General features: G+C 47.7%; 1 long non-coding RNA gene across 1 annotated transcript; it reads right to left on the reverse strand.

The window, feature by feature from the left end:
- Positions 1 to 12,831: 12,831 nt before the first annotated feature.
- LOC103883367 lies at positions 12,832 to 24,779 on the reverse strand. The gene is made up of 2 exons (XR_645578.3): positions 24,575 to 24,779; positions 12,832 to 13,029 (listed from the first exon to the last, which is right to left on the reverse strand). It is a non-coding gene; the product is annotated as an uncharacterized LOC103883367 (long non-coding RNA).
- Positions 24,780 to 25,048: the final 269 nt, after the last annotated feature.

The following is a 25,048-nucleotide window of genomic DNA, read 5'->3' on the forward strand; positions in this document are numbered from 1 at the left end:
CTTGCCTTTAGTCTGTTCTTGCTATTCTTTTTATTATAACATTAATAACCATTCATAAGAAATATTCCTAAGGTAAAGTAGATCCCCAAATATATATTTTTTTCATATAAAAGCATCACATACTCATTGTAAAACATTATGGAAAAATAATATTTTAAAGAAATCATCTATAATCCTACCAACTAGAGATAACCACTGTTAACGTTTTGGGGTATGTATTTCTGAATATTTTTTCTATGCATAAATGTGTCTGTCTAAAAAAATACAAATAGGATCAACTTCACATTAGTGGAACCAGTTCTTAAGTGATCATGAACATCTTTCAAAGGCAATCAATATAGACTATGCCTTTTTTTAGCAGCTTTAGTGAGAGCGAATTCATGTATTGTGCAATTCACCCATTTAAACTGTTAATTCAGTGGTTTCTCGTATATTCACAGAGTTGTGCAACTATCACCACAGGCCATTTTAGAACATTTTCATCATTCCAGAAAAGACCTTCATATGCTTTAGTTATTGCCTCCTTACCCCCTGACTTCCACCCCCAGCCCTCGGCAACCACTGATCTACTTCCTGTCTCTGTGGATTTCCTGTTCTGGACTTGTGTATGAATGGAATCGTACAATGTGTGATCATACACATCATGGAATACTATGCAGCCATAAAAAAGGATGAGTTCGTGTCCTTTGTAGGGACATGGATGCAGCTGGAAACCATCATTCTCAGCAAACTATCGCAGGAACAGAAAACCAAACACCGCATGTTCTCACTCATGGGTGAGAATTGAACAATGAGGTCACTTGGACTCTGGAGGGGGAACATCACACACCGGGGCCCATTATGGGGAGGGGGAGAGGGGAGGGATGGCATTGGGAGTTATACCTGATGTAAATGACGTGTTGATGCGTGCTGACGAGTTGGTGGGTGCAGCACACCAACATGGCACAGGTATACATATGTAACAAACCTGCACATTGTGCACATGTACCCTAGAACTTAAAGAATAAAAAAAAAAAAAAGTATAATGTGTGATCTTTTGTGACTGGCTTTGTCGACATAATGTTTTCAAGGTTCAGCCATGTCATAGCATATGTCAGCACTTCATCCCTTTTTATGGCTGAATAATGTTCCATTGTATGGATAGGCCGAATTTTGATTATCCATTGACCAACTGATGGACATTGGATTGTTCTTACTTTTTGGCTATTATGAATGATGTTGCTATAAATGTGTACAAGCTCCATGTGGATGTAGCTCTTCATTTCTCTTGGGTGGAATTACTAGGAGTTCAATTGCCTGGTCACATGGTAACTCTATGTTTAATCGTTTGAGGAACTGCTGGACTCTTTTTCCGAAGCAGTGGCATGATTTTAAACCTCTATCAGTAGGGTATGAGGGTTCTGATTTCTCCACATCCTTGCCAACACTTGTTATTCCCTGATTTTTTGATTCTAGCCATCTCAGTGGATGTGAAGTGGTATATCATTATTTTCAAAAGCAGAATAGTGTTTGTCTGTGATAGGAGGTGTCTTAGCTTACTTGCCATGAAAGTGCAATTCCCGAAGAGTGAGGGAAAGAGGTGAGTGAAGCAGTGGAGGAGAAGCTATGGTGAGGGTCACCTCACTCAGCCGGCCTTGGCTGTTGTGTGACATCTGATTGCTAGTTACACAGGGTACCTTCCATACAGGCTGTGGAGACCCATCATGCCTTGCAAGAACAGTCCTTTGAGGGAAAAGAAAGAAAAGAAATGCATCTGGTAGCTCTCTATCTTCTGTCTCTTATCGCCCCCAATTTACCCCTCCTTCATTAACTCTTTCAGTTTTCCTGATTCTAGTACAGTCATACACTGCACAATGACATTTCCATCAATGATAGGCTGCATATACGATGGTGGTCCCATATAATACCATATGTTTACTGTATCTCTTCTGTGTTTAGATATGTTTAGGTGTACACATCCTTACCATTGTGTTCCACTTGCCTACAGTATGCAGTACAGTCACATGCTGCACAGGTGTAATAGGAATACCCTCCAGCCTAGGTGTGTAGTGGGCTGTGCTATCTAGATTTACGTAAATGCACTCCACGGTGTCTGCATGACAAAATCGCCTAACAATGCATTTCTCAGAATGTATGCTCAATGTTACGCGACACATGACTATACTCAGCCCCTCACGGCGGCTGATGGGACAGCCAGATTCCACAGTCAAAAGTGGGCTCATCGTCAGAGCTCCAACTGGTAAGAAGAGACCAGAGCTGCTTCTGCAAGTCAAGTTGGTCAGACTGTCCGTGCCTATATTGATCACTGGAAAGGGAAGTAGAACAGTTATGATTGGCAGAGAGACGACCCTCCAATGTGAAGAGCTGTTGGTGAATGCATCGCAGAGACCACTGCAGATGGTGACTCTGCATTGGAGTGGAGGATGGGCCAAGGCAGACTGTGTAGGATGAGAAGTCAGTGTGCCTCGTACAGCCCTGAGGCTGGAGCAGAGGAGAGGGGCTGCCAGGGGCACTGGCAGAAGGTCCAATAAGATAGGAAGAAAGTGTGTGGCCAAGAAATCCAGGGAGGGATGTTCTGGAAAGGAGAAAGTGGCAGCCATGGCATGCAAGACAGAGACCCAGTCATGTCCGGGTGTCCTATGATGTAGTCAACAGGAAGCTTGGTGAGAGTGGCCTGAGTCATGGGGGAAGCTGGGCTTCCATGAGATAAGGAGACAAGGAAAATGAGGCTGCCAGTGGAGATCCCTCTGGAAGGAGTCTGGCTGTGAGAAGGAGGGGAGAGATGATGGATGCCAGAGGAGACAGTGATGGGGAAGGAGTTTAGTTTGTTTGTTTATTTATTTATTCATTTTGAGACAGAGTATCTCTCTGTCACCCAGGCTGGAGTGCAGGGATGCGATCTTGGCTCACTGCAACCTCCACCTCCTGGGTTCAAGCGATTCTCCCCCCTCAGCTTCCCACTAGGGATTACAGGCACCTCCCACCACGCCCGGTTAAGTTTTATATTTTTGTAGAGATGGAGTTTTGCCATGTTGGCCAGGCTGGTCTTGAACTCCTGACGTCAGGTGATCTGCCCGCCTTGGCCTCCCAGCCTGTTTTGTTTTAAAAATGAGAGAGACGTGAACAAATACAAAAGCTGATGGATCCAGTAGAAAGACTGAAGAGGGGCAGGACACAGTGGCTCATGCCTGTAATCCCAGCACTTTGGGAAGCTGAAGTGGGCAGATCATGAGGTCAGGAGTTTGAGACCAGCCCGACCAACGTGGCAAAACCCCGTCTCTACTAAAAATACAAAAATTAGCCAGGTGTGGTGGCACACACCCGTAATACCAGCTACTCGGGAGGCTGAGGCAGGAGAATCACTTGAACCCGGGAGGCAGAGATTGCAGTGAGCCAAGATCGCGTCATTGCACTCCAGCCTAGGTAACAAGAGTAAGACTCTGTCTCAAAAAAAAAAAAAAAGAAAGAAAAGAAAAAGAAAAAAAGAAAAGAAAGAAAGATTGAAGAAGAGGGAGCAAGAGCAGGCAGTGGAGAACGAGGTCCCTAAAGAGTAGATTGGAGGAGTATATTGGTGTCTCGGACCAGAGCCTGAGTGGGGATTCCCAGGCAGGCATACCCTCTACTGAGGAAGTAGGTAGGAAGAGATGGGTGGGTGTGGTGGGCTGGGTGCAGGGCCTTCCCCTCAGGGGTTTATGTCATTTCTGAAGAAGGAGGAGAGCTCCTGAGTTAAGAGGGAGACAGGAGCGATTGGAAACTGGGAGTGTGCACCTTTCAGTGTGGAGTGCCTGGTGGAGGTTTGTGACGGTGACTTCACAGGGTCTGATCTGCAGGGTGGCATGGTAGTTCTCTCTGTGGCTCTCCAGGCTGGGTAGCAATGGCAGAGCATTCGAGGGGCATCTAGAATTGGGTTTTTCCTGGTGGTGCCAAGGAGGGACAATGGAGCCGTTGAGTGCAGGTTAGTGGCAGGCGGCTGGTGGCATCGTGGAACCTGGGTCAGGGGAAATGGAGGTGAAAGGAGTATGCTGGGAGGAAGATGGCCCCACAGAGGGAAAAGCCAGTGTGTAGAGGCTTCCCCTGTGTGAACACTGGATGTTGGCCCCACAAGGGCAGCGATATTCAGTGATTGATATAACCTAAGCTCCCACAGATTCATTACTGGATGGGTGATCTGGAGGCGAGATCCTGGGCAGGAGGAGGCTGTGTGGGTGCATGGCATCAGGGGAGAGCCACTGCAGAGGGTGGCAGTGCCCACGATAAGCTTGGGATTGGGTGGCCGGAGTGGTGTGGAGTGAGTCACCAGGGCCAAGGAGGTCAGGGAACCCAGAGGCCAGGCCTTGGATGAGTCATGCTTGGGTGGGACGAGGTCCTCAGCCCAATGACAGGTTTGAGATATGGAGACAGACTGTGTGTCAGGTGTCTGAGTCCCTGGGGAGTGAGGGCAGCAGATAGCAGTGGCAATGACAGGTTTGAGATATGGAGACAGACTGTGTGTCAGGTGTCTGAATCCCTGGGGAGTGAGGGCGGCAGATAGCAGTGGCAGAGGGGGTGCACTGGGTGAAGCGGTGTCCCCCCCCAAATTCATGTCCTTCCAGGAACCTCAGAATGTGACCTTATTTGGAAATCAAATCTTTGGAGATATAATGAGTCAAGATGAGGTCCCACTGGAGTAGGGTGGGCCCAAATCCACATGACTGTTTCCTTCTAAGAAGAGAAGGTGAGACCCAGAGACAGACACGCAGGAGAAGTCTTGTGAGGACAGAGGTGGAGACGCACTATGGTTTGCCGGGAGCCACCAGAGGCCGGAAGGAGTAAGGAAGGATCGTTCCCTGGGGCTCTCACAGAGAGCAGGGCCCTGGAAACACCTTTGCTTTTGGTCTTCCGTCCTCCAGGACTGGGAGAGACTGTGGAGCACAGAGCAGGAAGGAGCAAGGGGTGGAGGGGCCAGGGACTTGCTACCTGTGTGACCATGTGAGGCCTCGGCCCCACTGTCTGTGGCTACCACCCACAATATAGACACACCACATGATCTGTGTTACTCATTTCACGGCACGCGAAAGATGAGTGTTCTATCTGGTGAAGAATGTGAAGAAATGGAGTCCTGAAGCAAGCAGTGTGCTCAAAGCTGCGACAATGCTGAGGGGCAGAGCAGGGGTTCAGATCCAGCCTCCCTGAGTCCGTAGCTCGGCTGCCCGCACCCCCACTGCTGTCATCCCTGGAGTTCCTGCTGTGCCCCAGGCACTGTGCTAGTGATGCAGAAGGGCTCTCGTTGCTGCATGGTCCTGGAGCTGCTCAGAAACTAATAGGGGAGAAGGACCTAGGAGGAGGCTCCCGGGGCTGCTGTGACAAATGACCAAAAACACGGTGGACCTGCCCAGCACGATGTGTCATCTCAGAGCTCTGGGGGTTTGGTGCCTGAACTAGGTTTCACTGCAGTAAAATCAAGGCACTGGCAGGCTGGGTTCCTTCTGGAGGCTCCAGGGGGTCTGTTCCCTCGCCCTTCCCAGCATCCAGAGGCTGCCTGCCTTCCCTGCTCATGGCCCTATTGTGGTATCACTCTGGCCTCCTGCTTGCTTCGAAGGGCCTGGAGTTAGGCTGGACTTGCCTGAATAACCCAGGTGTTATGAGCTGAGTGTTCGTGTCCTCTCAAATTGTTATGTTGAAAGCTGCACCCCAAGGCAGTGGTGCCAGGAGGTGGGGCCTTTGGGAGGTGCTGAGGTCATGAGGGTGGCACCATTGTGAATGGGGTCAGGGCCCTGAAGAGAGAGCCCCAGAGAGCTCCCTGACCCCTTCACCATGTGTGGATGCAGGAGAAGGCACCATCTCTGAACTAGGAAGTGGCCCTCGCCAGACACTGAGTCTCCCAGTGCCCTGAGCTTGGACTTCCAGCCTCCAGAACTGTGAGAAATGAATGTCTGCTGTTTATAAGCCCAATCTCTGGTACTTTGTTAGAGCTGGCCACATGGACTTAGACACCAGGAGAATCTCCTCATCCCAGGATCCTGAATCGAGTTTGCAAAGTCCCCTTGCCATGTAAGATCACACATTCACGAATTCCAGGGATTAGACTGGGGACTTTTGGGAGGGAACTGGTATTCTGCCTGCCACAGACATGAAAACATCATTTCAATGCATTTTGGTGAATTTTATCCTAGAAATTCATAGACAGGCAGTGCTATGGAAACACAGAAGAGGGACAATTAGAAAATGCTTCTCAGGAGATGTGACATTTGAGCTCGGTCTCGAAAGATGAATTTGTCACGCAGAGAAGGAGCAAAGCTATTCCAGCAGAGGAACGACTTGTGCAGAGGCGTGAGGCCCTCGGGGGATTCTGAGCGTGTGGGAGACGGAGTAGGGAAGTTAGCTGGGCTGAAGCCCGGGGACAGGCTAAGCAGCTTAGCCTTTGTCCCCAGGGGCTGGTGTGGCTAAATCTTTTTTGATCATCTGTTCCTGTTGGCTGATGTTTACCTCATTCCCCCCAATACATATATCAAGGTATTTAGTACATATATATATATATATCTGTCCTCATATCTTATATGCACTACGTGTTATATTATAAATACATATTTAATTACAGAGCCTTTTGAATTTTAGCTGAACCAGCTAAAGACTGGGCACCAGCTAGAGTGAACTTCTCAGCGGTCGGCATGGCCATGAGCCTGAATTGGGGCCAGTGGGCAGTGAGCAGGTGGGATGTTTGTAACTCCCGGTCACTCTCTGAAGATGAAGGCGCTTCCCTGGACTCCCTCTTGATCTCTGTTGTTTCCTACAGCAGGGAGTGTGGATGTGGCAGCAACCCAGCATCTACCATGCCAACCATGTACCAAGCCATACACGACATGTCGTAACAGGACAACGGAGCAAGAGACCCAGCAGACTGGGGTCCCCAGCAACTTCATGAAGCGCCATCTACTCCCCTCCAGACAGTCTGGGGAGAGAGACTGAAACTTCTATCTAAGCCATTTCATCTTTGATCTCCTTGTTTTCGTGGTTCAGGTTGTAACTTAATAAATAAAACATGTTTGAGTTCATGTTTACATCCAACCATTAAAAAAGTATATTTTGCTGTGAGATAAACAATGAGACCCTGCGTGAGATGAAATATTTCCATGGTCACTCGCCATCTCCTTACAGAGAATTATTAAGATTTTATTAAAACAGTGTAGATTATGAGAGTTATGGTGACTATAAAGTGATGTTTATGTTGAGATGACCCCCAGGCCCACGTAAGGAGTTGTGGTGCTGTAGCTGAAGATGGAACAGAGGCGGTTATGGTGACTATAAGGTGATGTTTATGTTTAGATGACCCCCAGGCCCGCGTAGGGAGCTGCAGTGCTATAGCTGACAATGGAATAGAGGCGGTCATGGTGACTATAAGCTGATGTTCATGTTTAGATGACCCCCAGGCCCGCGTAGGGAGCTGTGGTGCTGTAGCTGAAGATGGGAAGATGGAACAGGCGCAGGGAGAGCTGCAGTCGCGCTCTCGGAGGCATGGCCACATGCAGATCAGACACATAATGTTCAGTCAGTGCCATGCAGGTGTGCAGCAGACAGTCTGACTGAGGCTGGAGGTGCCACAGTCCACCCACCTGCTAAGTAGTAGCAAAGCTGAATATTTTTCTGGAAACATTTTGTGCGTCCCTGGCGTGTGCTGCTGAAGACAATGAGAAGTCTTTGGAACTCAGGAGCAGCACACACTTGGTGTTTGTGCTGGAAGATGACCAGCCACAGACTGGAGATCATGATGGCCCGAGACCAGGGCCATTGCTGACCCCGGGGAGGCAGGATGTGCTGAGGCAGAGGCCTGTATTGGTGGGATGGGAGGAGGCCTTGCTGGGGAGCTCTGAGATGGAATATGGCGGTCGCACGTGGCTTCTCTCACCACAGACCCCAAGACAAAGGTGCCCACTGGTGGGAGGCTGTGACCATTGTGGCGAGTCGCACGACCTGGAGCGTCTCTGAGAGAGCAGAACTCACCGTCCCCACGGCATCGCTCTTCAGGCCCAGGGCTGGTGAGGAAGAAACAGGTGATCATCTTCTACCTGGCAGCGCCCAGGAGATGGGTGGGGTCAGTGGACCCTGTTCTCCGAACTAAAGGCGGGAAGACCCTGGCTTCCACTCACACCCTCAGAAGTGAGCCAAGGGCCCTGGGCGGAGGACAAGGACTCTAAGAACCTTGCAGGACTGTGCAACGTTCGTGACTTCCCCTTGTCTGTTGTTTTTAAAATCCTGCGTCAGTTTCTCTGCAGTTATTGGCAGAAAAATCTTTAAAGCAAAAAAGGACATTCATTTTGTGCCCCTGTTCAAGATTAGCAAGAAAGAGGAAATGTGGAAAAGCCACATCCTGTTTTGCAGCCAGGCTTGCGTGTGATGGAGGTACAGGGGACAGGACCCTACGGGATGGGATGAAGCGGGATAAAGACGGCCTGGGATGGAGACAGTGGGAAGGCGCCTGGGATTCCTCAGAGCAGCACAGGCAGTGCAGAGGCTCCAGCTGGGGTCTGGAGGACGAGGCTGCCATCAAGCTCCACCATGGGCCCTGGGAAGGGGTAGGCAGGGCAGGGGGACAGCCAGAGGATGGGGAAGAGGAATGGCTGTACCATAGACCTGCGGTGACATGGAATGGGCACTAGTAGGAAGGCAGCCAGGTATTTGGGGGCCTGGGCCACAGCAGATTTCAATGATAACATGGATAAAACATAGAAGGAGCAAAGAAGACAGTGCAGGTAGCCTATAAACACATGGAAAGGCACTTAGCTTCACCACTCAGCAGGGAAATGCAAATCAAAACCACAGTGAGTCGTCACTTCACACCCTTTAGGATGGGTATTGTAAAAACAAAAAACCAGAAAAGAACATGCGTTGATGAGGGTGTAGAGAGACTGGAACCCTGTGAGCTGTTGGTGAGAATGTGAAACGATGCAGCTGCTCCAGAAAACAACGTGGCTGTGTATTAGTCAGAGTTCTCCAGAGGGACAGAACTAATGGAGTAGAAGTCAGGGTTCTCCAGAGGGACGGAACTAATGGAGTAGAAGTCAGGGTTCTCCAGAGGGATGGAACTAATGGAGTAGAAGTCAGGGTTCTCCAGAAGGACAGAACTAATGGAATAGAAGTCAGGGTTCTCCAGAGGGACGGAACTAATGGAATAGATACATATATGTACAGGAGTTTATTAAGTATTAACTCACACAATCACAGGGTCCCACAGTGGGCTGTCTGCAGGCTGAGGAGCAAGGAGAGCCAGTCCCAGTTCCAAAACTGAAGAACTTGAAGTCCGATGTTCAAGGGCAGGAAGCAGCCAGCACGGGAGAAAGATGTAGGCTGGGAGGCCAGGCCAGTCTCTGTTTTCCCCTTTTTCTGCCTGCTTGTATTCTAGCTGCCCTGGCAGCTGATTAGATTGTGCCCATCCAGATTAAGGGTGGGTCTGCCTCTCCCAGTCCACTGACTCAAATGTTAATCTCCTTTGGCAACATCCTCACAGACACACCCAGAAACAATACTTCATATCCTTCAATCCAATCCAGTTGACACTCAGTATCAACCATCACAGGGGGTTTCTGAAAAAAATTAAAGAAAGAAAAGAACTACCATATGAGCCGGCAAGTCCACTTCTGGGCATTTACCCATAGGAACTGAGTGCAGGGCCTTGAAGAGATACGGGTACCCCCATGCCCCTCACAGCACCATTCACAAGAGCCAAGGGTGGAGAAAACCCAAAGTCCACTGATGGGTGAATGGGTGAGTGAGCAAGATGGGACCTTCCTGAACCGTAGAATATCCCTCAGCCTTAAACAGGAAGGAGATGGAGGAACCTGGAGGACGTTATGGTGAGTGGAATCAGCCAGTCACAAAAGGACAAAGACTCCTCCTTTTCCACTCACATGAGGTCCCCAGAGTCATCAGATCACAGAGGCAGACAGGAGAGTGGGGGGTGTCGGAGTCTAGGGGAGGGATGGGGCATGAGTGTCTAGTGAGGACAGAGTTTCCTTTCAGAAGATGAAAAGGGTCTGGAGATGGATGGTGGCAATGGTACAACAATGCAAGTGTACATAATGCCACAGAACTGTGCACTTAAACAAGATTAAAAGGGTAAGTGTTATGTTATATATGACCACAATGAAAAAAACATGGAAGGAGGCAGAAATGATGTCGGCCTGGTTTTTCCTTGACATTAGGTCCCACCCGGGCCTATGTTCCGTAAGTCCCTGGGGTTGGAGTGCAAAAGTGATGAAGAGGAGACACAAAAGCAGAGGAGTGAGGGTAGGGACATCGTCTTTGTGGGCAATGCTCTGTCCTCTCAGCTGCTGGAAGCTCCAACCTCATCCACAAGGCAGCGGGTCCTTCATTAGGCTTCTTTGTCCTTCTTGAGGTTCTTCTCTGCATATTCTCTGACCTCTCTTCCCTGCCCTTTCAGGCCTCCACCTGTGTGCTGTCATGCTCTCTGCACTCTGGAGGTTAGCGTTTGCTAGAGCTGAGCTTCATTGCAAGAATTCTCTCCGCTCTTGTCTCCTTCATCTCTTCTGGGTCACCTGGTGATCCACCGATGTGCCCCTTGATTGAGTTCTCCCAGGGTGAGTCCCCCATAGGTCCTCATCCTCTGTGCTGGTCTCTCTCCCTTTGCTCTCAGTCTCCTGATCCATTCTCTGCCCTTCTGGGCCCTGCCTCGCTCTCCAGGCTGCCTGTGGGCCCACTGCCTCTCTCTGACCCCTGCTGGTGACAGCAGGTGCAGAGGGTGAGAGAGGGAGGTTGGATGCCCGTCCTGCTCCCTCCTTGCCCAGCTCTCTGTCTGCAGCAGTGACTGTGCGCCCATCCCTGGACAATAGCTGCTCCCAAGCTGTACCCTCCCCCTCCCCACTTAGTCTGCAGCCCTGGGGATGGGAAGGTGGGTCCTCCTGGCTCCTTCCTTGGTTTGCAGCCCTGGGGAGGGGAATGACTTCCCTCTGTCTCTTGTGTTTGGTTGCCTACCAGCCCTTGTTTGTTCCTTCACCCTGGTCACACCTCTGCAAGTAGTCTTTTCATTAATGCATCTTTCTTTAAAGGGTCTAGGGGACTTCTGGTTCCTGCTGGGACCTGAAGGACTTATCACTACTTCTTGTCCCACTCTCAGCAAGCTGCTTTCAGGAAGAGCTGACCCCTCCGCAAGCCTGGCTGTCCTCAGTCCAGGTTCCCATGGATGACACGGAAGCCTCTGAAACATGGAACTGAATGTCCTATCCCCGGGGCTAAGGACGTGGAGGCTGCTGTGAACATGCAGGCTTCCTCACACTTAACCCCAAATCGCTGGAGGGCCCTTGCTCTACACCAGGGCAGGGCTCACTGGGAGCTTGGACACAGAGACAATGAGCCATTTAATAATATTAGAAAAGCCCAGCCAGGCGAGGTGGCTCACGCCTGTAATCCCAGCACTTTGGGAGGCTGAGGCAGGTGGATCACTTGAGGTCAGAAGTTCGAGACCAGTCTGGCCAACATGTTGAAACCCCATATCTGCTAAAAATACAAAAATTAGCTGGGCGTGATGGCGTATGTCTGTAATCCCAGCTACTTGGGAGGCTGAGGCAGGAGAATCGCTTGAATACAGGAGGCAGAGGTTGCTGTGAGCCAAGATCATGCCACTACATTCCAGCCTGGGCGACAGAGTGAGACTCTGTCTCAAAAAAAAAAAAAAAAAAAAAAAAAAAAAATATATATATATATATATATATATATATGATTTGGTTTTGGTGGGGTGGGGTTTTTGGTTTTGTGCTTTTCTTGTACTTGCACCAATAGGTACAGTAGGATTACTGAGAGTGGGATTAGGAGACACCAGGGTGAGAAACAAGCACCACTAATCCCAACAACCATTTGAAAACCACATTCTCTAATTTATGAGGCAAGACATATGGTTTGCCCACAGCAAGGAGTTTCAGCCTCATTCTAGAGACTGCATATGATTGAGGTTGAGTGCACCTAATTTAGAGAATGTGTTTATTAAGAGTGTGAAAAATACTATGGGAATTTCATTGCATAAGCTTGAATAAAGAATTGAGATATGTTAGAAGTGGGAAATGCCCTGGAAGGTTGCCTTAAAAAGCTTGTTTGTTTTTAGTTGCATAAGTAATTCATGGAGAAAATACAGAAAAGTAAAAACAAGAAAATAGAACTTACCTATACTCCCCAAACTCAGGGCTGGTCATGGTTAGCATTTTGGCATATACACTACCAGGTTCTTTTGTGAACGTAATTATACATGTAAATTTATGTACCAGTTTTGATATGTAGAACCATACGCTATACAGATTATTTTGTATCCTGTTCCTCAGCCTATCTATTCCCCAAGAATTCAGGGCAAATATTATTCTGGGGCAAGAAATACCTTCTCAACTGGGCACTGTGGCTCACACCTGTAATCCCAGCACTTTGGGAGGCCAAGGCAGGTGGACCACTTGAGGTCAGGAGTTCCAGACCAACCTGGCCAACATGGTGAAACCCCATCTCTACTAAAAATACAAAAATTAGCCAGGTGTGGTGGTGGGTGCCTGTAATCCCAGCTACTTGGGATGCTGAGGCATGAGAATCACCTGAACCCAGGAGGCAGAGATTGCAGTGAACTGAGATTGTGCCACTGCACCTCAGCCTGGGCAACAGAGCAAGACTCTGCCTCAAAAACAAAAACAAAAAACCTTCTCGACAGCATTTTTGTTGGCTACATAAGGGTGTGTGTGTGTGTGTGTGTGTGTGTGTGTGTGTGAGTGAGAGAGAGAGACGAATTTGTTACCTATCTGACATTGTTGGGCATTTATAGACCATTTCAAACTTTTCAGTATCATAAACAAAGCTGCAACAAATATGTGCTCTAAGTGTGTACACATCTTTTATTCTTTTTCCTTAGGATCAATTCCAGCACTGTCTTCTGATAAAATAACCCGGTTGCACACTCAACCAAGTGTGGTGAAATTCTTTCTCATGTGTGATCCTCCAGCCTGGCTTCTGCCTCTGGCATCAGATGCCCTGGGGGTGCTGCCTCTGGACAGGCTCCTCCTCTTCCTCCTGTGGGCACAGGGTGCCATCAGTCATCAGCTTGGCGTCACCAGCTCCCCCCGTCCGTTGCTTGTGGGACAAATGGCTCTTGTTCTGCTTTCCATTCATAATGATTTCCTATTTCCCTTTTTAATCAGAGCTCACCTAAAACATCTTAAGCTGTGCTTTAACAAGAAACGCTTAAACCGTTTGTACTTTTAAGTATTCAATAGCAGTTTTTTTCCTTAGTGTGTTACTCTTACTAGAACGTTCCATGTGTATATAACTAAGGACGTGTGTGTACGACAGAGCTGAGAGAATTCAGCAAATCAGAGCAAAATCACCACCTCTCCTCACCCCAGGCCATTGAGATCCAGAAGCAAAGAATGGCAGGTAGGTTAACAGCAGTGAGTTTGGTTAAGGTTTATTATGTGAAGTTTTATCATTGCACTGCTGCTGAGTGGGTCGCATTGGAGGCTGACACCTGGCTCCAGGTAAAACAGGTTACACTGGAGGCTGTCTCCTCTCGCTTAGAAGTAGAGGTCATCTGTTCCTGCAGAGAAGTCACATGGCACCCACACACCCCAATTCCTAATGGTTCTCTCCCTTTGGGTGTGACCCGCTGGCCATAAAACAACAGTGCCCCGGTGCGTGGGGAAGGGTGAGCCTGGTCTGTTTTTTCAACCCTTACTATATGGACATGTTTACACCCAACACTCCAGTATCTGAGGAGGAAATTAGTCCAATACTTAATTATAACTACTAAGTTAACAATTTCAAAGATTTTACTTAGTGCAAAAAAGAAAGAAGAAGTTCATTAGTTAGATTCAACTGTTATTTAGCAAAATTTAATACACGGCAAAAGCAAGCTAAATCTAGCCCCAGTGAAGTGACCTATTCTGTTTGTTGATAGCATTGTCTTACTTTAAAACTGCGAGTAACAAAAGCAAGCTGAACTAATTTTGTGTTGACGCACTTGATTGTCACCAGGATTGTGTATTGAGATTACAGTGACGGCTATGACAAATAAGGTGATGAAATGTCGTCCCACTCCACACTGAGTCTACAATTAAGGATCCAAGAATAAGAGACACTTGGAAAATTCTGTGTTCCCCAAAGTGGACGGGGTATGGTTTAGTGTTCCAGACATCAGAAGCCTGCCTGGGGGCTGCTCCGAATGTCGTATGAAGGTCCAGGGTGTGGACCTTTTATCATTGCACTGCAGCTGAGTGGGTCGCAATGGAGGCTGACACCTGGCTCCAGGTAAAACAGGTTACACTGGAGGCTGTCTCCTCTCGCTTAGAAGTAGAGGTCATCTGTTCCTGCAGAGAAGTCACATGGCACCCACACACCCCAATTCCTAATGGTTCTCTTCCTTTGGGTGTGACCCTTTGGCCAGAGAAGGTCCACACCCTGTGGGGTCACTGAGAAGGTAGAGCCTGGGGCCCCACCCAGACCCCGGCACCGGAATCGAATGTCAGTAGCCGTCTGGTGATGCATGCATACATTAACCTTTGAGAGCCCTGCTTTAGATAGAACTTGATAAATATTCCTTGAAGATGCTGCATTTACCACTCTTCGCCTTTTTTATGTAATGAAGAACAAAACTGCGTCAAAAGAGGCTTGTTATCCTCAACAATACTGAACAATTACTACATGTTTTTGGTAAATATGATGTTGTAGTAGGCACTTTTGAAAAAAAAGAGGAACACATTTTTTTCCTTCCCAAATAGGCTGAGTTAAAATAATTAACTGGTCTCTTACACAGGGGAGGGAGATTTCAAAAAGCCTCTTCGAGAAAGAAGCCTTCATCTAATTCCTTTAAGTTAAGGAAAGTCAGACATTTAGGATCCAGCAGAAAGAGGTTTGGAAGGTGCAAGAAAGAGAGGATTACTGAGAGAATATGGTGTCTTAGGATGGGTGGTACAGAGTCGCAGGCCTCTCCAGACCGGAAAATAAAGTAAAACAATAAAATAAAAGCCTGCAACGTGGGGTGGGGTGGAGAAAAGTAGAGTAGCAGAGTAAGAAGTGGAGGAAATTCTTAGACGGCCCCCATCAGATCAAGTCAGGGGTGAGAATCTTTGCCAAGGAAAAGGGAAGTGGCTGCTGTGAATAATTCAACAGGCGTCACCAGAGATGGCGCTGGGGGTGGAGAGGAATGCCACCCATGTCGGGGAGACCCCGAGGGGAGCGCAGACTTCTCCCCAGACCTACATAGGTCCCCGGAGATAAGAGCGGAGAAAGCTAATGTCTCTGCAAAAGATACAAATTCTTGTTTCAGGTCATGCAGACTCACAGGCAGCCCTGCTGGGCGCCCAGTGTCCCCTGCTGGGACAGCCATGCTCACTCCACAGTGCACGCATCTACACAGTGAGACCTCGCTTGGCGTTGTCGATAGGTCTTGGAAACTGTGACTTTAGGTGAAACGACGCATATCAAAAACCAATTTCTCCATAGGTTAATTGATATAAACAAGAGTTACGTTCCTACGGTACAGTTCTGGCCACAAAAACATCACCAAACTTCTAACTAAAGACCAGCGCACTTCTAATATGAAACAGTGAAATACATGTTAGCTCTGCAGGCATTTCAGAAAGTAAGATCATTAACAAATTTCTGGCGGATCCGTGAGTGACCGGGTCATGGAGGGGCTGTGTTAAATCAAAGATAATGTTGGCCAAGCCAAAGATCTGAAGTGCCTCCTCCCGCCATGCTGATTCAAAACAAACAAGAGTCAATTCTCAGCCTGCTGGGCCTTTCCTACTGCATCGGGTATTGTCCTGCATCTCTGTGTAATTGCTGTGTGCTTTACGATCATTCATTTTCCAACCTGCTTATTCCACTTCACGGTGGCAGGGGGCTGAGCCCATCCAGGCAGCTCAGGACCAAGGTGGGCAACAGCCCTAGAGAGGATGGCGTCCCATGGCAGGGCACACTCACACTCACAGTCACTCAGACGGGGACACACCAGTGAGCCTCATGTGACAGCTTTGGGATGTGGGAGGAGCCCGGGGTGCCTGGAGGAAACCCACAGCACGTGGGGAGAACGTGCAGACTCCACACAGACAGTGGCCCCTGCTAGGGATCAAATTTTTTTCTCATCCATGTTATAACTACGTTATCACTAAATGATGTTGAATGAAAGACTTTAGTGAGAAGAGTGCCCTCGCCCATCTGTGACATTGCGGCTGGCTTTCCTAAGGGCTTGCTTATGAATCTGCTGTCTCTGGTCATTTCATCTTTCTGTGTGCAGGCAAGTTGCTGATTTTTGTTTTCTGAAATAACTTCTAGAATCAGAGTGAAGTCCTTAGTACCTTGCCGGTGCACCCTGGCTTCAGAATAAAATGTATTGACTGCAAGAATGTAAGACCATTCCCTGGCTTTATAAATAATACTCTGTGCCAAATGTTTCTCTTACTGGACATGAACTTCAGAACCAGCTTGGGATCAACCACATCACTTTCAGAGACAAGCTTCCCAAATGCTGCGTGATGGGGAAGCTGACCGCCCTTTGCAACCACTCTTGACGGACAGCCACGGGTGGGGCTCACCGTGGGTGCTGTGAGAGCCGCAGCCTGGGCGGAGGCTTCCGGAGCTTTGGCTGCAAAGTGCTAGGAAGACTCGAAGGCCGGGGCCTGAGAGTCCTCCCAAAAGGCAGCAACGCAAGCCCAGGGGAGGGCTCTGTGGGGGCTTACATACCCTTGCCTCCGCTTAATTCATCTAGAACCCCTATCTATGGCTGATATATCACAACTATAACACTTCACGCGGTTTATATGTATGTGGAGGTAACACATATGCCACTAGGAAGGGGACAGTGGTGGATGGACGTTTTTTAGTTGCAAAGTTCTTGGGTTTATGTGAAGTGAAGCAGTATTAACTAAATAGGCTGGGGCAAACTAAGGATGCATACTGCCATCACTAAAGCCACCACTGAAACAAAAGTGCCAAAAAGATACAGATTATGATGGGGTGGTACAAAAGTTTTGGACATAGACGATGGTGATCGTTGCACGACATTGTGAATGCATGCAGTGCTACTGAATTATACACTTTATACACGGTTTTCACCATTTGGGAAATTTTATGTCATATATGTTTTCCCACGATAAAAGAAAAATTACAAAACATAGCTTAAAAAGCCAATAAATAAAAAGCCCATAGGTAAATAAAAATGGGATTGTAAAGAAATCAGTCAACTCAAAAGAAGGTAAAAAAAAAAAGAAAAGAGCAACAACAACAATGAAACTGAGGGACAGACAGAAAGCAAATCTCTGGATGGAAGACCCTGAGCCAGAAGGAGGATCACATTATATGCCGTGGATTCCACTTTCCGAAGAGAAGGCGGAGATACTCAGAGTGGATAAAAATGCAAGACGCAGTGCTATGCAGAGAAGCTGAAAGAAAAGATGGAAAAGGCAAACCATGCATATAGCAGTGGGAAGAAGGCTGGAGGAACTTTGTGAATATCAGATCAGATCCCTGAAGACGGAGCCTTACCGGAGACAATGAGGGATGTTTCATAATCATGAAAGGGTGCATTTACCAGGAAGACATAACAGACATGACAACCATCAATGTCTATAAGCCTAGTAACAGAGTTTCAGAGTCATGAAACAAGGCTCAACAGCATTGAGGGCAGGCAGACCCTAGGCCAACTTCCTTGGAGGGCTGTGGGGTGCACAGTGCTGGGGTGTTAGTACAGGGGTCCCCATCGACACCTGGCTATGCACACTCTGTGGAACTGTCTACAAACCAGGAGAAAACCCCCTTTCCCCTGTTGTGGTCAGAGATCCTGACTTTAATTCCAGTTGCACTGTGTGTGGCAGAATGTGGCCTCTGAGTCAGAGGCTCTGAGTTCCGGTTGTGACTTGGTCATGCAACTCGTGACCAGGAATCAGTCATACACGTCTTTGAACTGCAGTTTCCTTAAAAGTCAGTAGACAATTTAAAAAGTCATCAGATAATGTTTAGGACCATTTCCACCTCCAGGAATTGGATCCTCATTCTTGGTTTTGGATATTTTAACACTTTTTACAAAAATGTATAAGGTATACATTTTTTATTGCATAAAGTCTTTGAAGAATTATCTAAGTAAAACCATTTCCCTTGAAAGTATATTGAGGAAATTTGAATAAGGCTGGAAATATTTTCATCATCTTGTGCTTGCGTAGTAAACATACTGAGTTCTTTTGTGCTGAACTTAACATCTGCGGCAGCTGGATTCCCTCGCTAGCTTACCCGCTCCCCGCCCTCTTCGTGGAATTGTCGTAATCGTAGAAAGCAGATACAGGTACAAAGCACTGGTTCCTCCTTCACAAGCACCTTTGGGAAGTGGTTCTGTCTCCAGTGCCTCAGTGCTCCCATGATTGAGTAAAAGGAGAAAGGAGTTGTTGCCCGCTCACAGAATGGTCCTGCGGCCCGGGGAGGCAGTGCCTGCAGACAGCCTGGAGACCCCGGAACCCGCTCGGCCTTCCCCTTCTGCCAGGTTTCTGCAGCTCCCCATCCCCCATTCTGCCTTCTCTCAAGGTAAAAATGTGGTTACAGCAATTAAAGGTCTTCAAACGCAGCAGAGCAGATTTACTCCATCAGCTATGATGGCTTGGCGGGCACTAGGTCCTTCAAGGCGAGGCTGGAGGATGTGAACTGTCCTCCCTGTTGGGTTTGGAAGGCTTCCCTGTTCCTGCCCTGTCTGGTCATGACCTGTGGTGACTGCATCAGGAGCATTTGTTTGGCTCAGCATTATTGATTTATCCTGCAGTATTCCTTTCCCAAACAGAGAGGTCCGACGGCAGCAAGTTAAAGAAAGTCAACCTTTTGGGATACGGCCAAGGAGGCCCTCTTCCCAGAGATTTGCGCTTCACGGGCTCTGCGAGTAGCCTGCAGCGTTGTCATTTTCGATGCCTGTGGGGCAGCACACTTGGAGGCAGGTGGCTCTCTGCAATCCCCTCAGCTTCTTTTAACGTGTGTCAAGATATGGTGGCATCTGCAAGTGGAAGCTGATGCTCAAACCAAATTGTGTCTTCACAGCCCCTGGGGCCTTGGTACCCAGATTCTGTGGGTGAGCAGGTCTGGAGTGGGGCCCAGGCTTCCGCATTTCCAGCAAGCTCCAAGATGAGGCTGAAACTGTGGGCCTGTGGACCCCACTTTGAGAAGTGAGCTTTAAAGAAACCCATGTCACAAATGACGCAACTTGCCTTGTGTGTTTTCCTTTGTCTCCCATGAGAACGTGAGCACGATTTTAGTCAGCATAGACTTCTACGGAAAAACATTCATCCAGAAACACACATCATGCTCTTTCCTCTCTATCTCATCTCCCTTTTCCCTGGATCTCTTTCCTTCAGACATTAGTAAGCCAGTTTGGGAGAGGATTTTAAAAATCCTTTTCTGTAATGTATTTCCTTGTGAGGTGGGAAATCAGGAGAGCCCATGAACCATGGGGTATCTGCATCGTGTAACGTGCTTTAGTATCGAAGACAATCAAACACTCCGTCAGCACATTATCGGGCTAGACGCCGTGCCCGGTGCTCAGTTTCTGCTCTCAGGGAGCTCGCTTAAAGGAATCGCATCAGGAAATGCTTAGTGATCACAAGGCATTAAATATTAGGATAGATGTGTGCCCAGTTTCCTATGTACTGTGATATATTACTGAGCAAAAATTTGATTTAATTAGCATTTATTAATTTAAAATTGTGTTTTTAGAAATGAGGCTTGAGAGAACTGCTGCATTATCCGTGGTGCAGCTCAACTGCCCTACCCTGGTCCCCTTGGAAGGAGACGGTTTTTCCCACTCGTGATTGCTACCACACTTTTTTTTTTTTTTTCAAGACAGGGTCTTACTCTGTTGCCCCGGGCTGTAGTGCCGTGGCGTAATTTCGACTCACTGCAACCTCAACCTCCCAGGCTCAGGTGATCCTCCCATCGCAGCCTCCCCAGTAGCTGGGACTACAGGCACGCACCACCCCACCTGGCTAATTTTTGTATCCTTAGTTGTAACGGGATTTTGCCATGGTGCCCAGGCTGGTCTCAAACTTCTGGGCTCAAGCAATCTGCCCGTCTTGGCCTTCCAAAATGCTTGGATTATAGGCGTGCACCACTGTGCCTGGCCTGCTACTACACTTTCTTTGATTCTTACATGCTTATTAACTGGTATTAGTAATATTTGTGAACCTCCCTGTTGAACTATAAATCCTTTGAAAGCCGGATTTATGTCCTAGTCATCTTTGGGTTCCCCACAATACCTGGCACAAAAAGGTGCTCACAGTATCTCCTCGAATGACGCTCACTACTCCCTGGAGCTTGCAGTTGCTTTGCTCCAAACCAGTGTTAGGTGGGGCCAACTGGACCACGGAATGGGAGAGAGACAGGATTCCTCTTTCCCTTTCCATAGTCCTTCAGGCCCAGGATTTGAGGTGTGATGACGTGTTCATAAATCGATGCCCCAAATTCAAATGCTTTCTCAGTGGAGAGGTCTTTGACATGGTGGTTGTTGCAGGCAGAGAAGCATTGGTTGGCACAGATGGAGGCACATAGGACTCCAGGCGTGGGGTTTGATGTCAACAACACAGTGGTGTTTGGTGTCAATGACTGCGTTGCAACACAGATGTTACTGACGTTTTAACAAAGTGTACTCTCTTCCTAACCTCAACTGAGAAGAGCAAAATACTGATTTATTTTCCAAAGCAGTGTTCCAGAACATATTTGCTGGCATAGGATCAACTTCTGTTGTTTTGATTCGATATCGAGTGTCATCAATTTAAAATCTTGTTTTCGCTTAGAAGAAAGAAGGGAAAGACCAAGTGGAAAAACTCACTGTTCAACCTGAAATGTTGTTTGGGAGGGAAAGCAAAAAAAAGTTTCTCAATCTTTCTGGCACTTTTAGCTCCCCAAAATATTGTTTTTCCTTCTTCCAGCCAGCTTGGAATTCTCTCCAGGGCTGAATCCACTTGTGTGCTTTAAGAAATAATCTCAGCAGGGGTTTACATGTTTAAAAAGTGAATCTAGGAAACCTTTTTTCTAATGAAATGCTAACTGACACCTGTTTCGTAAATAATCCACATACCCACATTCTCCAGCCCTCCCGCCACCATTTTATTTATTTATTTATTTTTTGTAGAGGTGGGGTCTCACTATATTGCCCAGGTGGGTCTCAAACTCCTGGGCTCAAGCGATCCTTCCGCCTCAGCCTCCCAAAGTGCTGGGATTACAGGTGTGAGCCACCGTGCCTGGCCGATCACTTTCTCAAATTGCCAAATGACCTAGTCCAGACCCTCTTTCATGAATAAGGGAGGTGCAGCCTTCGGCCAGGGTTCCTTCCACAAATATTTCTGCCCATTCTCAGGGAAGATGCACCTGTTCCAGGACCCCTCCCTGCTGCTGACTGGGCTTGTCACCCTCGAAAGGCCTCTCACCCCATACCTCACCAAGCCCACCCCTGTCTTAATTCCCGAAAACACAGCACACCCAGGTTTTCACAGATGAGACATTTTTACTGAGAGTTGATGGGAAATTGAAAGGAATTATACTGTAAAAAAGAAAACATAAGCTGAGGAGTAAAAAAAAAAAAAAAAGCAAGACAGGTGGAACGTTGGGCATTCTTCCCCTGGCCCTGGACCCTTGCAGCTTACCTGGCCTCTTTCCCCCCATCAATATGACACTGTGCTGTGGTTTGAATGTGTCTCCCAAAGCTCGTATGTTGGAAACCTAAGCCCCAGTGCAACGGTGTTGAGAGGCGGAACATTTAAGAGCTGATTAGGTCATAAGACGTTACCCTTGAGAATGGATTAACGTCGTCATCAAGAGAACGGATCTGGCCGGTTGCGGTGGCTCACGCCTGTAGTCCCCACACTTTGGGAGGCTGAGGCGGGCAGATCACGAGGTCAGGAGATCGAGACCAGCCTGACTAACACAGTGAAACCCCATCTCTACTAAAAATACACACAAAAAAATTACCCGGGCGTGGTGGCGGGCACCTGTAGTCCAACTTACTCGGGAGGTTGAGGCAGGAGAATGGCGTGAATCCAGGAGGCAGAGCTTGCAGTGAGCCGAGATCGCGCCACTGCGCTCCAGCCAGGGCGACTGAGCGAGACTCTGTCTCAAAAAAAAAAAAAAAAAAAAAGAGAACGGATCCATCCCTGGGGGAGTGCGTGTGTTACTGTGGGAGTGAGTTCATTGTAAAAGCCGGTTCAGCTCCCACTCCCCGTCTCTCTGTCTCATGCCCTCTTGCCTTCTGCCTTCTGCTCATGGGATGATGCAGCAAGAAGGCCCCCAAAAGTCATGAGACCCTCTGCCTTGGACTTCCCCACCCTTAGAGCTGTAAGAAACAAATCTCTGTTCTTTATAAATTACCCAGTCCTAGACATTCTGTTAGAGCAGCACAAAACAAACTAGGACACGCAGTCAGGGTCGGGGCAGCCTTCCACATGCTCAGGCAGAGCGGATCGGCCTCCAGAGCCTCCGTCTCTCCATAGCAGAGGGAAAGCTGAGCGTCAGCGTTGAGTAACCAAGGGATCATGCAAGGTCCTCCCTGTTCCACCCCCGTCCCTTCCCCACAAAGGTCAGACTTTCTACAGTAGGCATTCTGCTTGAACGGTGATACCAGCTGAACTAGAAGCCAATGGCAGCTTGAAGCAGCTTGCTCCTGTATCTGAGAATTCTGTGGTCCAGAATCAGCACCTGCCACAGGTAGAGCAGAGCTAGGAAAGAGCTGCTCAGGTCAGAGGGGTGGGGTGATCAGAACGTGCACCCCCCAGGCCTCCTCCAAGATACCCTAAGGACCTCAGCCTACTCTCTTGCAGTGGGGAGCAACCCCCTCCTCCATTGTCGACCAGGTGCAAGTTTATATCGTTTTTAACAACCACTATTAATTGACTCGTGTTATTTTTCACAATCAAGCTTTAATCACATTTGCCAACATACTGTGCCTCTCCCCTCACTTTTGGGTTGTTGCTTATTTTGGTCAAACGCATCCTTTGTTATTTCAGAGAGCAGCCATAGGTGATAAACCCTCAGGGTTTTCAAACACCTGAAAATCTTTTTAGTCTTGCCATCACGTGCATGCGAATTCAGCTGGGTGCAACATTAGGGGCTTGTAGCTATTTCCCCTCACATCTCTGAACACATTATTTTGTCATCTTTTTTTCCTATGGACAGGAATTCAGTCTCATTTTGTTCCTTTATGGTAATCTAGTTTTCTTCCTCTGGTCATGTTTAAGAAATCTTTTCATTTTGAGATAACTTTAGATTTACAGAAAAGTTGAAAAGATATGTCTTCACTTTCCCCTGATATTATATATATATTTCTTGAGATAGGGTCTAGCTCTATCACCCAGGCTGGAGTGCAGTAGCACGATCATGCCTCACTGCAGCCTGGACCTCCCAGACTCAGGATCCTCCTACCTCAGCCTCCCGAGTGGCTGAGACTACAGGTGCATGCCACCACGCTCAGCTAATTTTTGAAAGATTTTTTTGTAGAGATGAGGTCTCACGGTATTGCCCGGGCTAGTCCTGAGATCCTAGGCTCACGTGATCTTCCTGCCTTGGCCTCCTAAAGTGCTGTGATAAGAGGCATGACCCACTGCACCATAGCACACTTGTCAAAACTATGAAGCGGATATTGGTGCATGCGGTCATCTGCACTCTAGGCTGTGTTGGGGTTGCCTGGATTTTTCTGTTCCAGGATTCCATCCAGGAGGAGTCCTGTGTCTCCCTGGTCACCTCTGCTCTGGGGCAGGTACGTGGGCTTCCCTTGTTTTTCAGGACCTTGGCAGTTTTCAGGGGGACAGGACAGGTGTGTCATAGAATGTCCTGCAACTGGGTGTGTCTGACATTTCTCTCACCATCAGACTGGGGTTGTGGGAGTTTTGAAAACTGCAGGGGTGAGGTTCCCTTTCATCCCCTAGTATCCAGGGGTCCTGGCACCCACAGGACCAATGCCCGCTGAACTCGGTCTTTACCACTTGGGAAGACAGCGTCTGGCAGAGACCCCACTGTGAACTGTAAAGTCACAGTCACTACTGTCTCTTCCCGGACTCCAGGATGTGGAAGGGACCCTCAGTCCTGCCCACACCCAAAATGGGGGCTCGCCTTGGCCTCCCAAATGTGCTGGGATTACAGGTGTGAGCCACGACACCCGGCCAACTTTTCCATTTGAATGAAGTATAGCTTTATCATTTCCTTTGAGAGTGGGATCAATTGTTAATTCATCTTTCCTTTAAGACAGGAATATATTCAATCTTGAAAAAGGTTTTAGGTCTCTTAACACTGAGATGTTTACCTTTTTGACCTTCTTACATAAAATAAGAAAAATAAGTTCATTCAAGAAAGGTTTAAATAAATCCATGTCTTATAGAAAACTGAATATCTGGAGTGCAGCCTTAGCCTTCGTAATGACAGCATATGCTTCTGTGAAATATACCCTGGGACTCCCATCAAAGAGAGAATGGTGGTTTTGGCTCAGTGTGACATTTGTTTTATTTTGTCCTTTTGATTTCTGAGACTATCAGTACATTCATAATCCATTAAGGGATAAGGACACTTACATATTTTGCTGAAAAAATAAATATCATGAACTTACCTTAAAATTGTTTCTCTAATTGCTCTCTTCTATGATGATCATTGAAGGCCAATTCTGTTGCTATAAAAACTCTACTGATACATTATTCTCCATGTGTGTATTGGGGTTGAAAATCAGTGAGATCAAAAGTCAGACCTGTCAGTGGAAGAAACTGGTAAGAAATCGTGGCTTCCTCTGCTCCTTGTCACCCTGTGTTTTTCTGGCATTATTTACATTTACACCAAATCGTGCAGGTGGAAATCGTTTTTGTGGTTGGGAAATAACGTTAAGTTGCTACAATCCAGGAAGTTTCTTCTGGGTTTGTCAGAACAGATGTTTTGCAATGACAAGAGAAGAGTTTTTCTCACCTGAATGATGAGTGGAAAATAGTGGCTGTTTATGTGGGACTCTACCTGGTGAAACTTGGCATTATGTTTAATTTCTTCATTTTTTATTTTTATTGTTGAGGCGGAGTTGTGCTCTTGTCATCCAGGC

This window comes from Papio anubis, chromosome 4 (genome assembly GCF_008728515.1).
Source record: "Papio anubis isolate 15944 chromosome 4, Panubis1.0, whole genome shotgun sequence".
NCBI classification, from domain to species: domain Eukaryota; kingdom Metazoa; phylum Chordata; class Mammalia; order Primates; family Cercopithecidae; genus Papio; species Papio anubis.